Source organism: Pelophylax lessonae (assembly GCF_965119305.1).
Source record: "Pelophylax lessonae genome assembly, chromosome: 1".
NCBI classification, from domain to species: domain Eukaryota; kingdom Metazoa; phylum Chordata; class Amphibia; order Anura; family Ranidae; genus Pelophylax; species Pelophylax lessonae.
Genome location: NC_138768.1, coordinates 143006554 through 143025380, shown reverse-complemented (window position 1 = coordinate 143025380; position 18827 = coordinate 143006554). Strand labels below are relative to the sequence as shown.

Sequence of the window (18827 nt, the reverse complement as noted above, 5' to 3'; positions counted from 1 at the left end):
TTGCTCACTGGCATTGATTGACAGCAGTGGGAGCCAATGGCTCAAGCTGCTGTCTTAGCCAATGAGGAGAGGGAGTCCTGGGAGAGCCGATCACTGGATCAAGATGGGGCTCAGGTAAGTTTGGGAGGAGGGGGCACTGCTGCACAGAGAAGATTTTTTTACCTTTACGCATAGAATGCATTAAGGTAAAAAATCTTGAGCCTTTACAACCGCTTTATCAATTAGAATCTTATAACAGGCAAGGATGGGACAACACTTCTCTCCAAAAACTCTAGAATCCATTGCCCTCAGTTCCCAGACATTTAGAGAGTGTTACATGTTTATGTTTTCTATTTTCTACTGTAAATAAAATATAGGTTTATGAGATTTGCAAATCATTGAATTGTGTTTCTTATGTAGATTTTTACCCAGCGTCCAAACTTTTTTGGAATTGGGGTTGTAGCATAACTAGAAGCTATCTAACTTTAAAAAGAACAAAAGTTTTCTTCAGATTTTAGTCCCTCTGCCCCCTGTTCCTTCATGCATCTCTTTCACATCCAGCAATACAGTTTGCAGTTAAAGTAAAATAATGAATTCACTTCCAGAAATGTTTGCGTCAATGTCAATGTGTACCCTGCAAAGTAAGCTGAGCTAGCTCAAACTTAAAAAAAAGAATTCATGTCCACAGCCACCAGTGAGATACGTTTGTTTCATTTTACACGCATTTAGGATGCCAATTTTTTGTGGCAGTGTTCAAGTTATGAGAATTCCGAAAGTGCATTAATGCTTTCATTATAAAATACAGTTTTTATTTGTACATGACACTGTACATGGTTCTTTTTTTTTTTTCGTTTGATGTACTCTGGCAGGGGCATGTTTAAGACATTTTCTAATGTTCTGTTTGTTTGTCCCTATAGCAGTAATTTAAATAGGCTGTCACATAGAAACATGGGTGTCCGCAGAACCTTTTTTCAAGGGGGGGGGCATCATTTTAAGGTCACCCATGCTCCGTCCCTTTTTGCCCACATAGATCCTCTTTAGAGCAGGCCAGGCAAGGATCCCCCATAGATACCCCTTTAGTGCAGGCCTGGGTCCCCATAGATCCCACTTTAGTATTACATTTTCACCTATATTCCCTGTGCTACCAGGCTTTCCTGCACCACCAGGTACTCCACAATCTCCCTGCAAAGAATTTATAAATTTAGTCAACATGACCCCCTTTAGAGCAGGCCAGGGTCTCCATAGATCCCCCTTTAAAGAAGGCCAGGCCAGGGTCCCCCATATAGATCCCCCTGAGAGCAGGCCAGGCCAGGGCCAGAGAAATAGATCCCTCTTTACTTAGTCACTTGGTCTTCTTACTCTTACCTTTTTTTTCACCTGTATATAGAATAGAATTCCCAGGTTTCCCTGCAGCACCAGACTCCAGGCTCTCCGGCCTTTCCCCCTGCAAAGAATATAATATATATATATTTTCCACTCCACGAGTCCTCCTTGCTTCCTCCTCTTCCTTGGCTCAGGCTGCAAAGCACAGTCCCTCCCCCAGACAGTCCCACAGATCACTCTGCACGCAGGCAGGACTCCACCACCACTCTACTTGAGTGGGCGGCACTGGCCCGATATACATCTCTCTCTACACAGTACACAGAAGGGACTGGAGCCGAGCTGCTGAGCCAAGGCCCGAGCCATTGCATCGGGGGTGAGGGAGGGATGGTTTTAGAGATTCAGAGAGCAGCAGACTCAGAAAAAAGTGACCGCGATTGACCCTTCAAGGAACACTCACAGACACCAGTGTCTGTGTGCGGACACCTTGCCGATCCATGATTCCAGAGGTGGGGGCACTCGCCCCCTCTGCGAACGCCCATGCATAGTAAGGTGTAATAAATATGCAGTTCAGTTTTGGGCACCATTTCTCAAAAAGGATATCAGGGATATGGAGAAAGTGCAGAGAAGAGCAACCAAACTGATAAGAGGCATTGAGGAGCTCAGCTATGAGAAAAGATTAGAGGAACTGAATTTATTCTCTCTTGAGAAGAGAAGATTAAGGGGGGATATGATCAACATGTATAAATACATAAGGGGTCCATATAGTGAACTTAGTGTTGAGTTATTCACTTTAAGGTCCTCACAGAGAACAAGGGGGCACTCTTTATGTCTAGAGGAAAAGAGACTTCGTCTCCAAATATGGAAAGGTTTTTTCACGTAAGAGCTGTGAAAATGTGGAATACACTCTCTCCAGAGGTGGTTCACCCCAGCTCAATAGATGGCTATAAAAAAGGCCTACTTTCTTTCCTAGGTGTACATAATATAACAGGGTACTAATATTTATAAGAAAAGTTGATCCAGGGAATACCAGATTGCTTCTCGGGGGATCAGGAAGGAATTTTTTTCCCCTGCTGTAGCAAATTGGATCATGCTTTGCTGGGGTTTTTCGCCTTCCTCTGGATCAACTGCGGGTAAAGGATTGTGTATAAGGGATTGTTTGGTTGCGTTTTGTTTTTTATTGGATGAGATAGATGGACTTGTGCCTTTTATCAACCTAACTATGTAACTATGAAATAGGATGAACCAATAATAGGGCCTGCATTGACGGGCGTTGGATGTGTGTCCATGGCAGCAGTTTGAGATGCTTCTGGGATCATTCAGGAATCATTGACAGGTGTATTTTACCTGCAGCTGACCTTCTTCCCATAGACTTGTAAAAGATGAAAAATCTGTTTGAAAAAAACAAAGCCCATCTACATAGGTTCTAAACCATCTTATGAAGGGGTTGGTGACAAGACCCAGTCGGAGACTGGAAAGGAAAGCAGTGCAGAAACGGTGGGGAGGAAGATCATGTAACCCTGAATTAAGGTAAGTGATACCCTGTGTTACCCCATCTCCTAGAAATCATTAGATCCTTTATCAGCTTGGAGAATATGGGGCAATTTTATTTTTCTGGCAAGTATCTGGATTTAGCTTTTAAACAGTTTCGGCTGAAGCTGGGTTTTAGCATCACCCTTTCGAAATGTAATGGCGCGTTTATCAGCCAATAGACAGAGGCAAAGCCTAATTTTTATATTATGTAAGAACATGTATAGAAAAAACTGAGCAGTAGATAATCAAGGTTTGCTTTTTAGAAGTGCTTCTTTGTGGAACAATTAGAATCTTTGTATAGCTGGACAAGGGCTGTTGGCTGGGTCTTTGCAGCTAATAATAACTGAAAGCTGCTTCTTTGTGATTAAATAAGAACTGAGAAGTGGTTCTGAGTGACTGAATAAGCAGTAATGCACTCTTCAAGAGAATCAATCATGTATAGTAAGATTTTTCTAGATTACATTTATTAATATATTTTAATGAAAAGATGTTTCTAATATATGATATGATAATAAATATGAAATTCAGTTCATTTAATTAGGTTGCCTGTGGGCATGAAACTGCAGCTGCCGGCACAATTTCATGCCATCGCTTTTGCCCTGATAAATCACTCTTGCTTTTTGATATCACAATATCATTATTGTGGTGCGGTGCCTTTTATTTGGGGGTCATTCACTATTTACTACATGAGAGCTGTACAATAGTCCATTATTCTAAAAATGTGCTTTATTCAGCTTTCATCTATGCTGTGCATTAAAATACAACATGGTCAAGTGAAGCATAAGAGACATGTCACATAGGCAATTTACGAAGGTAAGGCATTCTTCTACTGTAATGGAATTGCTCTGTCGCTGGCCTGAAACACTGCAGAATCTCACTCACTAGCGAGGGAGTAGAAACCAAGTCGCATCTCATTACTGTGCCCATTGAGTGTATGAATCTGTAAGAAAGGGTAAGTGCTTTGTTCACCCATTTCTGCTGGTAAATACTTCATTTTGTGACTGTTTTTCCTTTCAGCTCCTACATTTCTGCTCTCTGTGTCCCCCTCTTTGCCCACTTTGCCCCATTCATCTGAAAGTACTTCAAAATTGTGTTTGCTTTTAACATTCAATTTTGGGATGAATTGCCTAATCTGAGCAACAAACCACACACCTTTAGAAAGTTGTTCATTGGGAAAAAAATTTCCATCCCTGCTCCTCTGAGTTTTCTTATCACTGCCATCAAAACAAATGTTGATTGGACTCATTCCTCAGTCAGCTCCATGGCAAATAGACTACATCCAATAAAAATGCCTCACATATTGCTTGTTTATCCAAAATTGATACAGATAACCAAAAACGTTTTGCATTGACAGTATACTGTGCCCAAATACAGTATGATGTATTATAGAAGATACAATCCCCCCAATTGCATTATAACTCTTGTACTAGCAGACCACATTGATAAAAACCAATGATCTACAGCAGTGGTCTCAAATTGTATCCCAGGGGCTGAATGTGGCCCTTTGCTTCCCTTTATCTGGCCTAGGGCACTATTCCTCCTACTAATATGCGGCACTATTACTCCGAGTGACACCAACAATGGGGCACTATTCACTGATAACAATAGGGCATTACTCACTGACATCAATGATGGGGCACTATTCCTCCCACTGACACCAATGATGGGGCACTATTCCTCCCACTGACACCAATGATGGGGCACTATTTATCCCGTAGACACCAACAATGGGAAACTATTCCTCCCACTGACACCAACAATAGGGCACTATTCACTGACATCAATGATGGGGCACTATTCCTCCCACTGACACCAACAATGGGGCACTATTCCTCCCACTGACACCAATTGGTGGGCACTATTCCTTTCACTGACACCAATAATGGGGCACAAATAATTCCCCTAATACCAAATATGGGACATCCTTTACTTTCACTGATTCTACTCCTATTGCCACGTTCCGCCCCCCCCCCCCCCAAAGTCTGACGAACAGTAAACTGGCCCTTTGTTTAGAAAGTTTTGAGACCCCTGATCTACAGTATAACCTTATCTGTATGGGTTGAATGTTTCTCTTTAAAGGTTTATCAACTCAATCCTGAAATTGTAGCTAAGTGTAAATCCTAGTGAGTGGGCCCCATGTAGTGATGATCATTTCCTATATTACTGGCATGGCACTAATAATCTTCAATCTAAATAAATAATAAATAGGCAGCACTCCAAACAGCTAACTTTTCAGGTCTCAAATATTCATGAGAAATATTCATGAGGAAGGATCATTTAAAGATATTTTTAAAAGAGAAAATTGTAGTACATTCACAAGATCTCCCCACAGTTCCTCTATCAAGACATAGGCAAACTCTCAGTTACAAGCATCATATACATTTTCATTAGAACAGGGAGGAGATCAAGGCTAAAAGTACAGCAATTAACAAACATCAATGCACATGGCTAGAAAAAAAACGTTAGTTTACATGCAGACAGATATCAGATGGTGGTAGAAATCACAATGTCTCGGAGTGAAACCCTTTTCTCAAGTGATATCCTTCTCAACCTGATCCGAAGTGTCCGCATGCCTGCTGAAGGTTTTTTCTGGTATCAATTCATGTGTATTGATTGTAATTGCTGTACTTTTAGCCTGGATCCCCCTCTAATGAAAATGTACATATATGATGCTCTAGCTGAGCGTTTTCCTTTGTCAAGATCAGGGGTCTCCAAACGTTCTAAACGAAGGGTCATTTTTTTATCCTGCAGATTGGCTGTGGCTAGTAGGAGTGGAAAATGTCCTGGTGTCAGTAACAATGCCCCATCATTGATGTCAGTGAGAGGAAAAATGACCCATCATTGATGTCAGTGAGAGGAATAGAGCCCCGTCATTGGTGTTAGTGGTAGCAGTGGTGCCCCATCATTAGTATCAGTGAGAGGAATAATGATTCATCATTGGTGTCAGTGAGAGGAATAGAGCCCCACCATTTGTGTCAATAGGAGGAATAGTGCAACCTCATTGGTGTCAGTGGGAGGAATAGTGCCCCATCCTTGATGACAGTGGGAAGAATAGTGCCCCATCACTGGTGTTAGTGGGAAGAATAGTGCCCCATCACTGGTGTTAGTGGGAAGAATAGTGCCCCATCACTGGTGTTAGTGGGAAGAATAGTGCCCCATCACTGGTGTTAGTGGGAAGAATAGTGCGCCATCACTGGTGTTAGTGGGAAGAATAGTGCGCCATCACTGGTGTTAGTGGGAAGAAAAGTGCGCCATCACTGGTGTTAGTGGGAAGAATAGTGCCCCATCACTGGTGTTAGTGGGAAGAATAGTGCGCCATCATTGGTGTTAGTGGGAAGAATAGTGCCCCATCACTGGTGTTAGTGGGAAGAATAGTGCCCCATCACTGGTGTTAGTGGGAAGAATAGTGCCCCATCACTGGTGTTAGTGGGAAGAATAGTGCGCCATCATTAGTGTCAGTGAGAGGAATAATGACCCATCATTGGTGTCAGTGAGAGGAATAGAGCCCCGTCAATGGTGTCAGTAAGGGGAATAGTGCCCCATCATTGGTGTTAGTGGTAGAAGTGGTGCCCCACATTAGTGTCAGTGAGAGGAATAATGATTCATCATTGGTGTCAGTGAGAGGAAAAGAGCCCCACCATTTGTGTCAATAAAAGGAATAGTGCAACCTCATTGGTGTCAGTGGGAGGAATAGTGCCCCATCCTTGATGACAGTGGGAAGAATAGTGCCCTATCACTGGTGTTAGTGGGAAGAATAGTGCCCCATCACTGGTGTTAGTGGGAAGAATAGTGCCCCATCACTGGTGTTAGTGGGAAGAATAGTGCCCCATCACTGGTGTTAGTGGGAAGAATAGTGCCCCATCACTGGTGTTAGTGGGAAGAATAGTGCGCCATCACTGGTGTTAGTGGGAAGAATAGTGCGCCATCACTGGTGTTAGTGGGAAGAATAGTGCCCCATCACTGGTGTTAGTGGGAAGAATAGTGCGCCATCATTGGTGTCAGTGGGAGAAATAGTGCCCCACTGTTGATGTCAGTGGCAGGAATTATGCCCTATTGCAGGGGTAGGCATCCTTTGAGAAGTGGAGATCCACCTGAGCAACATGAAGAGATCAAAGATCACCAGGTGCAGCGCCCATTTTTTTTTTAAAAATGTATTTAGGATATTACCTAGCAAGGCCCCAATAAAAGGATTGCATGAAGAAAACATCTAAAAATATAATAAAACAAACATCAGCGCCAAAATAAAAACATTAAAAATAGGAACTGCATGTGAATCGCACAGGAATGATGTGGAGTTCTTGTGCGATTCACATGCAGTTCTCTGCAGTGTGAATCACACTGCACCAAAAGTAGTGCATGAACTACTTTTGGAGATGAACTACAATTATGCGATTCGGTGCAGGCAAATTGAAAGTCAGTGTGGGAAACTGTCACGGATAACACCACATTCTGTTGTGAAAAGGCCTAAAAGGTAGCTTAGGTGATAAACTGTTGGTCACCCCCACAAGCCTGATGCAGGAGTATGTGAGGCAGTGTACAGAGGTTAGTAGTAGGTAGGGCAGTGTACAGAGGTAAGTAGTATGTAGGGTACAATACAGGGGTCCGAGTGGCAGAAAATAAGGTCATTAGGGCAGAGGACAGGGGTCAGAGTTCAGAAGTAAGTAGTAACACAGAAGAAAGCATGGTCAGTGGAATGTAAGCAGAGGTCAGTTGTACATAAGGCACAGTGCAGCAGTCAGTGCCTGTTTCCTACTCTCAGACAGCTGCCACTACAAAAGTAAATGCTGATGTTTAGCAGGTACATACATGCACATTATAGGCAGCAGCAGCAGCCTTACATAATAATGCAAGTCCCCACTAATGACTGTGATTACAGCATCCTGGCACTGACCCCCTGCAGCTTTTTCACCTTCAGCCTTCAGTTACCTGCTTTGCAGGATGTGCCCCACCAGACCATCTTGTGGCTCCCCTAGCACAGACACCGTCTCTCTCATTCCTATACAGACCTTGGGCCTAGCCTCCTCCCTTTCTTAGTACTTTGCTCGGCTTATCACCGCTCTGATCTTAGAGGTGGCAGGCTCGGACAGGGGTTGGAACCATGTCAGGTTGTGATCTACCTATCAGATGGTGGTGATCAGCAGGTAGATTGTGATTGACGGGTTGCCGACACTCGCCCTATTGTTAATTTCAGTTGGAGCGAGGAATCGTGCCCCAAGGGCTGGATAAAGGCAAGCAAAGAATCATATTCACCCCCAGGTGCAGTTTGGAGACTATTGGTCTAGATCAGGGTTCTTCAAACTATGGCCCTAATGTCAGAGTTTTACAATGCCTCATGGGACGCGTAGTTCTGCAACAGCTGGAGAGCCGTAATTTGAGGATCCCTGGTCTAGAAAGAGGAACCGTTGTGAAATCTTGTGCATGTGCTACAATTTACGGTTATGTCTTTATATGATGCTTCCTTTCATAAATATACAAAACTTAACAGGTTAGCTGCTTGGAGTGTTGCCTATTATTTATTTAGAGTGTATTATCCCTAGGTTATTCTGGAGGAAACCCAATCTCTGGTTGCAACACCCTTATTAATGTAATTAACCCTTTATGCACTGATGATGTGATTTGGGTGTGCAAAAAAACTTTGTTTTACAACTAATCTTCAAGCCTACAAATTTCTAAATCAATCAAATCAAATGACTTTTTAGAAACTAGGGTAGACCTGCTTGCTTCTCTGCATTTTGTACTGTGTAGTCCAAAGGGGACTCCAGAAACTTGTAATTGATTTATAGGTCAGGAGTCATACTGTTAGATACGTGTGAGAAAGACAAGGGAGCCCACCATTTTTTCTCAGCTTGTAGACGACATCTGTGTTCCTGACTAGTGCATATCATCCGCAGGAATTGCTAGGAACAAAGTGTTCACCTACCCATTAGTAATGCTGGAAAAATGTTACATTGAAATATCACTAGACTAGACTTTGTTTTCTCTAAAGAAACTTTACAGTATCTACTTAGATGAAGTCTATTAAAGTTGAGAAACTGTGAATAAACAATCCTATCTTTCATGTCAACACTATTCTGAAAGCTTTTGCCCTTTCCTGTAAAAACATTCAAATAACTCTCAACAGCTGTAGAAAAAAGCAAACAGTAAAGCAGTGACCGAGCACAAGATGGTACGTCGTGTGCATTCATCAGAGGGATTTGGATCACAAACACATTACATTTAAAGCACCTGTCATTAAAAGGATACTCAATCTAAAGCAAAAGGAACCTCATTTATGAAAGCATTTCAAGGAAGACCTGTTCTCTTGCACAGCAGTTAGTCAATTTTCCCTTTTAGTTGCCTTATATTGCCCTAGCCTAGGGAATGTTTTTGAACAATCCAAAAATATTGGCAGCCCTAAGTGACCCCTGTAAAGACGTACAGAAAAACCATCAATTATACTAATATGAACAGCTGTACATTATCCATTGTTGGACAGAGAAGGTATCTCTATGGAGCAGAATCTGATGAGGACATCTCAATTTGATGTTCAAATGCCTGAACGAATTAACATGTTAATTCTTATATGTACATAATGCTCACCCACGTTTCAGTACTATACAGAGAACAAAGATAAATCAGTGAAGCATTCAAGATAGTGTAATGGTAATGTGCTACGGACCCACAGACTAGGCCAATTTGAAGAGGAAATAAATTCTAGAAACTGTGTCCAACAAAAGGTAAGCAGAAGGCAAAGTTCTAGTTTATTAGCATTGCCTGTGGTACATCTACAGCTGATTATTCCCCCATTACTGACTGTTTCTGTGTGCAAGAGACTACCTTAGTAAACGAACGGTTTTGCTTCCTCATGTCAGAACCTCCAGCAAGGGGCACAGTAAGCAGCACAGCAGTCACCTCACCAAATCTCACTCTCTTAACCGGTTTCTGCCTGGCCTATAGACAAATGACGGCTAGATGGGACCGCCCTAGTTTAGGGTGGACGTCATATGATGTCCTCCCCAAAACATGCTTCGCATGGGCCCCAGGGACCACGGCGCAATCTGTCACACACTGTGTCCTACAGACACAGTCAATGACAGATCAATCACTGTACCAGGCCGCTGTCAGTACCATGTGATCGTTGCGACCAATCACAACAGATCACATGACAATTGTACACAATGAAAGAGAGCAATGGGAGAGGTGGGGCAACAGAATTTTATCTGTATCACAAAGTTTGTATATAGGCTATGATATTCTAGTACCTCATCCATTACATATATCCACAAAAAAATAGAGAACCTTTCGGACTTTACTGGTACTGGAAAAGGACAATAAAACAATTGGTAGTGTTAAAAAAGGAGTATTTTATTACAAAAAGCTAAAAAAAAAACATAAATAGAATCATACAAATCAGTGCTTATATGGATAGTGCAGATTATAATAATGATGATCCTTTAATATTCCTTTGCTACCGTTTCATGAGATAAGATGTCCTTTAATGGTAGATATGTTTATAGATGACAGCAGGAAGGAGGTAAGCAAACTAAAAGAAATAGAGGAGGCTATCATAATCCACGTACATATATGATAATGATACAATGGAAGGTACTGATTCAGATTCATCACGTTTCACATGGCTCACATGTTTCTTAATTTTCACAGATGTCTGGAAGGGAGAGGCCGACATCGAGGCTCTAGAAAAAGGAACACCACGGGTGAAGGTTTGGTGGTGGTGGTAAGAAAAAATTAATAGAGCACATACCGGAAAAAAATTCTGATTCTGACATAGGCATGGAGGGTGTAATTGGTGATGGGTCACTTGGTGATGAACAAGGAAAGAAATAGGAGCATGTGCTCCTATATACACGCTCTACTCAAAATTAAGGTATGTCTTATGGAGCTATCCCTAAAGGCACTTAGGATAAGGATTTCTTAGTATATCCTCCCATACACGATCAGTCCAACAAAAAAAAACTATTTCTCACAATCTGGACCGCTACACATACAAAAACAAATAAATGAAAATCAATTGCAAGTGATAAATTTATCCTCCCAAACATTAACAGAGGCAGAGTTTGAGGTCCTAGGATTAGGTCTAAGCTTCTGCCAAACCTCTAAGGCTGACAATTTTGAGGTCATTAAAGACCTCAACCTGTTTACTCGTAGGTTGACATAAAAATACCTAGCGGAGATACATGCCTGAGGTCCTTAGCCACCATTATTATACTTAATTTGGTGGGTTTCAATGTAAGTGCATTAATCTATGTGTTTTATTGCACTGTATGGACCTGTATTAGAGCGATTTTTCCAGCTTCATTGTTTTACCACTATTGTACTAATAGTGGGTTTAGTTGCTTTTTAATGATACTTTTAAATAAATGATACACTATGAGGAAAAAGGTTTGGGACTTTAAATGAGGTGCATGAGAACAACCGGTCCTTAGTAAAATATACTCACCGACCATTCTGATTACAAACCGAATTGACCTATCTAACAATATACGTTAAAAACCCCTGTTTTTACCGTATATTGTTAGACAGATCAATTCGGTTTGTAATCAGACTGGTTGGTGAGTATATTTTACTAAGGGCCGGTTGTTCTCACGCACCTCATTTAAAGTCCCAAACCTTTTTCCTCATCAAGCATATACAGGGATGGAGACACTGAGCCTTACCCAGCTTGCGCCTCATTTAAAGTCCCAAACCTGCTCTTATTCCACTATGAGAAAAAATGTTTTTCTCTTATGTCTGATGATTACCACACCTGGCTGATTGGAACACCAGATGGGAGGACATCTGTGAGCAAGGAACGTACTCAGCTTGATCAACTTGATTTTGTCCAGGAATGGATATTTATGCCCAAAACGCATGTGCTGTCCTATAATATAGACAGCATATTGGTCTGGTGAGTTTACATTACTCATACTGGTGGAGGATCACACTGTGGTGACACTTTAATCAAGCAGACACTGAATATCATCACGTTTTTTTATGGACTTTTTTTGTGGACTTGATTTATATATTCATTTATATACTTTTCACTTATGTGTTTTGATTTATAATATCACTATAAGTCACAATTTTCAGTGCTGCAACCTTATTTTTATACAAATACCTGTATGATGAACATAGAAAGAAGAAAAAACAAGAGAAAATAGTAAAGGAACAATAGAAAGGTTTTAGTACAGGACCCTTTTCTGTAGTCGGAGCGACTTCAGTAGTGCATATTAAGACGGCTCTCATTCATTTACATGGGATTTCTTATGTCAAGCGACTTGGGGCGACTTGAGGGCACACAAGTAGCCTCACAAGTCGCGGCAGTGTGAATGGACTCTTACAGTAAAGGAAATTTTGGCTCTCAAGGATCGTATGAATCTCTTGGATAAAAATGAATCAGCCATGGAAGACTCTGCTGAGAAGGGTCCCCCCATATCCTACACGGGGGCATCCCCTCAGGCACAGTCTCCCATGAAACCTAATAAAATTAGGAAAAAATCTACAAAGTTTCCCAATCCCAATACTTGGACTTTTTTGTCCCAAACAACATCAGAAATTGAAAAATTAACCTTCGGAACCTCTTCAAAAAAATAACCTATCTTGGGAACAAAGGCAGGCATAACACAATTTAAAAAAGATGATAATTTAACAATTAAAATGGCAAACAAAGGAGGCAATGTGGTGGTGATGGACACACAAATGTATGTGGACATGTGCCTCGATATTCTCTCTAATAATGATTGATATGCCAAAATTCCAGAGGATAAAATTTCGGCTTTTAATACTGAATTTGACACCATCCTTAACGAGGCATATGGAAATGTAGTGATCGATAAGGAAATATTTGAGGCTCTTCAGGTTCCTTATCCGAGGACTCCATCTTTCTTTGCATTACCAAAAACCCACAAGAACATGCGGAGACCCCCAGGCTGCTCAATTATTTCAGGGACAGGAACAAAAAGAGAAAAGTGAAATTGGTTAGTCGATTCATTTTATGACCGCATATATTGGGTCTACCATCGTATATTTTGGACACAATGGACTTATTGAAAAAACTACATGGAATAACAATACCATCAGAAAGTATATTAGTCTCTATCGATGTGGAGGCCCTATATTGCAGTATTCCCCATACTTTGGGAATCTCAGTGGTGGAAAGCTTTTAAAATGAGATGGACAGAACAGCAAGGCCATATAGTGTATTTATTGTGTATCTATTACAGCACATCCTTACTAAAAATGTATTTACATTTACTGGCTCCCATTACCTCCAGGTGCAGGGGTTGCGATGAGGACATGCTGTGCCCCATCGTATGCCAATCTGTACATGGGGGGGTGGGAGCGTTGGCTATTCCCAAATGATGCTTCGTCTATATACCTGTTCAACATCTTGTGCTGGTACAGGTATATAGATGACGTGCTCATGGTGTGTGGACTTCCAGTGAAACGGAACTGCTCACTTTCACAAAACGATTGTCAGATAATGCGTTTAATCTCAAATTTACTATGTAAAGTAATCCCAGCATGCTACCTTTCCAGGACAATTACATATACAAACAAAATGATGATACACTTGGCACGTCATTATATAGGAAGCCCACTGCTGGGAATACTATACTTCATGTGTCCAGTATATATCCACATCCTCTAATCTAAAGATTGTTCTAGCAATGAGGAATTTGAAAAAGAGTCTAAACTTTTGAGGTTTAGGTTGCTCCGAAGGGAATACACTAAAACAACTTTGAAAAAAGCATATAATAATGTTTGCCAGAAAGACAGGCATGAATTACTTTTTGGCATTAAAATGAAGAAAAAATCTGATATGGTAAGAATTATCACAACTTACCCAAGCCATCACTATCTGATTAAGAGAGCGATTGGCAAACATTGGCATTTACTGACAAGTGATCCAATCCTGAGAAAATACTTACAGGAATATCCCCAGCTCACATATAACAAAAAGTAGATCCCTGAAAGATCAATTGGTTCTAAGTCATTTTAGAGGCGTCTCCCCTTATAGGGAAAATTGGAAAGGGATGCATAAATGTGGTGCATGTGAATATTGTAATTGGATACATGAAGGACCATCATTTCAGCTGCCGAATGGATGCATTCATAGGATTGAACACTATTGTCCACTGCCAAACTCCTGGCGTGGTCTACATTGTGTTCTGAAAAAAGGGGAGCATTCTATGCCAGAAAGACGATTAGAAATTTTTGGAAGATAATATATATATGATCATATTTACTATATCACAAAAAATTCTCTTATGCATTTCGATAGGAAGACACGTAGCACTTCAACATAAACAGGATACATCTATGGTTCAATTCACTGTATTGGAAAAGGTCTTGGGAGACCCAAGAGGAGGAAATTTTGATAGAAAATTATTACAACGAGAGGCGTGGTGGATATTTGAATTAAATGCCACCTCTCCACCAAGCCTCAATGACTCCCTCAGCTATAAGCCATTTCTAAATGAATAAGCCTGTCACCCCAACAATAACATTTCTTTTGAAGGGGATTTGTTGTGTTTTTTTGTAAGCTTTAAAAAAAAATATTTACATATAAAATAATATATTAGATGTGAATGTGTATATATATTAAGATATTAGCTAGAATGTATTATATTTATGTTGCTTTTAACGGCAATGTGAGAGTATTGCCTATCATAGTACTGTATCTCCTTGGACATTTTTTCTATTAGGTGTCAGTGGAACATGTCGTTTATGGGACTAAATGAAGTGCTGTGTGACACAGCAGGTTTATTGTTTAATGAGATCCCATGCATAGTGTTCATCTGGTGGCAGGAGTACGATTTTACTCTCTGCCCGGCCAAGGGTGTGGAGTTGAGGGGGTGGAGTTGAGGTGGTGCAGTCATGGGAAATCCCATCAAACTATGAAGATCGGAGATCTCATTACAATTAATATTAACCACTTCTGGACCAGAAGGTTTTACCCCTTAATGACCAGGCCATTTTTTTGCGATATGGCACTGCAATATTTTAAATAACAATTGAGCGGTCGTGCAATGCTATACCCAAATAAAATTGATGTTCTTTTTTTCCCACAAATAGAAATTTCTTTTGATGGTATTTGATCAACTCTGCGGTTTTTATTTTTTGCGCTATAAACAAAATAAGAGCGACAATTCTGAAAAGAAAAAAAAAACAATGTTTTTTACTTTCTGCTATATAACATTCCCAATAAAAAAAAATGTAAAAGTCAAATTATTTTTTCATTTTGGGCTAATATGTATTCTGCTACATATTTTTGGTAAAAAAAAAATCCCAATAAGTGTAAATTGATTGGTAAAAACTAGGGGAAAGATTTATCTCTTTTTTTTTTTTTTTTTACTAGTAATGGCGGCGATCAGCGCTTTTTAGCGAGACTGCGACATTGCGGCGGACAGATTTGACACCTAACCGACATTTTTGACACTTTTGGGGGGACTAGTGACATTACTACAGTAACCAGTGCTAAAAATATGTACTATTACTGTACTAATGACACTGGCAGAGAAGGGTTTAACACCAGGGGTGATCAAAGGGTTAAATGTGTCCCTAGGGGGTGCTCTCTAACTGTGTGGGGGATGGGCTTGCTGAATGAACACAGAGACCAGTGTTCCTAAATAGGAGGAACCCAGGATCCCTGTGTTCATTACTGACATAACAGCGGTCTGCCGTGTTTACAACAGCAGACCGCCATTCTGTCTCCACGGGCAGATATCGCGGGTGCCCCTGCTTCCCCTGTGGCTGAAGCGACATACAGGTAAATTGTTTCCCGGGACAGAGTCGACCTGCTGCAGTAGGCTGGTCGGCAAGTGGTTAATTAATATGCATCTTTTCGATCAATAATTCTGTATTGTAACTCAGTTGTGCCTTGTGTTATTTAGGCTGTTTTTTTATATATACCCCCTTCTCATCCCCTCCCCCCTTGTGGGGGCATCTATGGTGGTCCGCGCCACTCGTATTGGCTGGATTGTGGCATCTGAGCGGTGGTGCTGGAGCCGTTTGTTGTGCTGTATTTGCTGTATACATTTGATCGGCCGCGCATGTGCGAGAGCCCGGACAGCTACGTCACTGGGCCCACAAACGTTCTGTGCATGCGTGGGCCTCGGCAGTGATGTTCAGCCTATCAATTGCGACTCGGGATGAGGCGGATGTCAGTGATTGTTATATCTCTTCCCTCTTTGTATGGGCAGAAGTGGTTTGAGCATTCTCTGATGCCCTAAAAATACACACACTTCTGTTGATTAAATTGATTGATAATTAGGGGGCTGTTTTTTGGTGCCACTGACTGCCTTAAATAGGAGTCAGTTGTTATGGGACAATGGTGGATGGTGCTATGGTGGCTGCTGGGATTCATAAGGTAAGGGACTAAGTATTACTGATACTTTCTTGTCTGGCATTCTATATTATATTGAGCTTATCTGGGAAGGCACTGTGTGATATGCTGCTATGGTGCAATATTGCACACATAATTATTTAGATATATTTATCATTTGTGTGTCAGAGATTTCTTATTGTGGGCTGACGATATATGTGAGAAGACATCTGTGCAGGGGATTTGATGTACCCTGGATGCTGATAGCTGTTATGCTGTTTAATACCTCCCTTATGGAACTGAACACAGTTAATATTTGGTTATGCCTGTAGTGTATGTTTCAAGAATATCGTACCAAGTAAGTGGTATTTATTTTCTTTTTTTTTTGTGTGACGCTAAGTGAGTTCTGTTGGCCAGGATGGCTATTTACCCATCTATGCTCCTTATTGTAGGTTATTACAAAAATACTTTTTGGCACTACCGTTTTATGGCTTTTTGTCATACTTTACATATTGCCCTCCTTGTCACATGACATGTCCTGATCTACCTTGATGGGAAGATTAGCGTGTTGATATGATCCAGGAACAATACTGTACTTTTGATATATATTGTCATATATTTTTGACATGTAATTTGCTGTACTGGATAGATCAATTGTTTTATTTGCAAACCATAATGCTTGAGGTCATGAGGAAGCAAAACATGTGAAACACGTCAACCTCTTGAAACGGTAGCAAAGGAATATGGAAGAAATCTCATTATTATGATCTGCACTATCCATATAAGCAACGGTTTGTATGATTCTATTTATGTTTTTTTTTTTAGCTTTTTGTAATAAAATACTCTTTTTTAACACTACCAATTGTTTCACTGTCCTTTTCTGGTACCAGTAAAGTCTGAAAGGTTCTCTATTTTTGTGGATTTTATCTGTATCATCATAGGACATTACAAAATTTCTTTAAAAAGCAATACATTTTATTTATATACATATGATCAACAACACAATATAAAAAGTCCTATAAGCACACAAAATACAAATTTGTCCCTTGTTATGGTTGCTACACCCCCAACATTGGGGTTACTTCTACCTGGGAAGCTATTCCAGAGACGATATGAAAGTGTAGACCGTCAGACTCAACGTGTTTTGTGGTCACCCGCTTTTTCAGGAGAAAAAAAGAGGGGACAGGACACTAAAAATAAAAAGCATAGATGTATATAAAGCGTAATGACATCACTAATGATGCAGGTATTTTATATATATCATGCAATACATTTATTTAGAAGAGTGGTATGGGGAACGTTTACCTCAAGGGCTAAGCCAGGTCAGTCGACAATCATCAGGGGGGCATCAAGGCATAAACGGATAAGTGATTTATGCCTTGATACCCCCGTGATGATTGTCATTTGACCTGGCTTAGTCCTTGAGGTAAATGTTCCCCATACCACTCTTCTATATAAATGTATTGCATGATATGCATTAAAAACCTGCATCATTATTGATGTCATTACCCTGTTTAAACATTTATGCTTTTTATTTTTAGTGTCCTGTCCCCTTTTTTTCCTGAAGAAGCAGGCGACCTTGAAACATGTGGAGTCTAACATTCTACGCTTTCACATCTTCTCTGGAGTAGCTTCCCAGGTTGAAGTGACCCCAATGTTGGGGGTGTAGCAACCCTCAAGAGGGAAAATATGTATTTTCTGTGCTTATACGACTTTTTATATTGTGTTGTTGACCATATGTACGTATATAAATAAAATGTATTGCTTTTTAAAGAAATTTTGTAATGTCCTCTGACGGTACTGATACAATCCTGTTCCCCACCTCTCCCATTGCTCTCTTTCATGATAATTAGGATGTGGGTACCTGTATTTTAGAATACAATTCATTTCTAAACAGTCACTTTAATAATTAAAAAAAACAAATTGCAGTGCTCAAACTTTAATAATTGTACACAATGGATGGCTTCCATTCATGCCATTCATTGTGTACTATTGTGTTGCTTACTGTGAGTGGTCACAGTGATCCCATGGTACAGACATGGCCAATCGCAGCCCATCTGTACCATGTGATTAGCTGTGGCCAATCACAGCTAATAACAATACACATGATGGAATTTGATTCAGAAAAAATGGTTGCTTATAACAGTAAATATCACTGTTATAAGCATTCATAATGTGAAAAAAAGTTCCTGATCACCTTCCCAGAGAAGTACAGTGTTACTATGGTAAAAGCTCACTTTATAAATACTTAGTGGAGCGCTGCTCTAAGCACCGACGGTATGGCTCTGGTGGACCCACTCCAAAACAGGGTGCAGGCATGAATGGAATATAGGTAGGAATATACAAGGAGATACAAGGAGAACACCACACACCTCGGAACCGCTCAAGATTGAGGATGGATGAAAGGCAGCCTCAGCCCTGGCTCCTCTGATAAGCCACGCCTCCACATGTGTTTTACTCCACAACCGGGGCCTAGGCATAGAGGTATACCTCTTTGACTAAGCCCCGTAGTGAGGCAAAATGAGTCAGTGGTTGTGCCTCATCGGAAGGAGCCAGGGCTGAGGCTACCTTCCATCCCTTTTCCACCTTGAGCGGTTCCATGGTGTGTGGAATTCTCCTTGTCCTAAAAAGCTCAATTCATGTTATAATCACCCTGTTGGACTGTTGCTTTCTAGAAAGCAGTATACTTTCC

At 40.7% G+C, this 18827-nt stretch overlaps 1 protein-coding gene across 2 annotated transcripts in view; it reads right to left on the bottom strand.

The window, feature by feature from the left end:
• Nucleotides 1-18827, bottom strand: part of RASGRF2 (Ras protein specific guanine nucleotide releasing factor 2) — a 495935-nt gene that overhangs the window by 250378 nt on the left and 226730 nt on the right. The window lies entirely within an intron of this gene.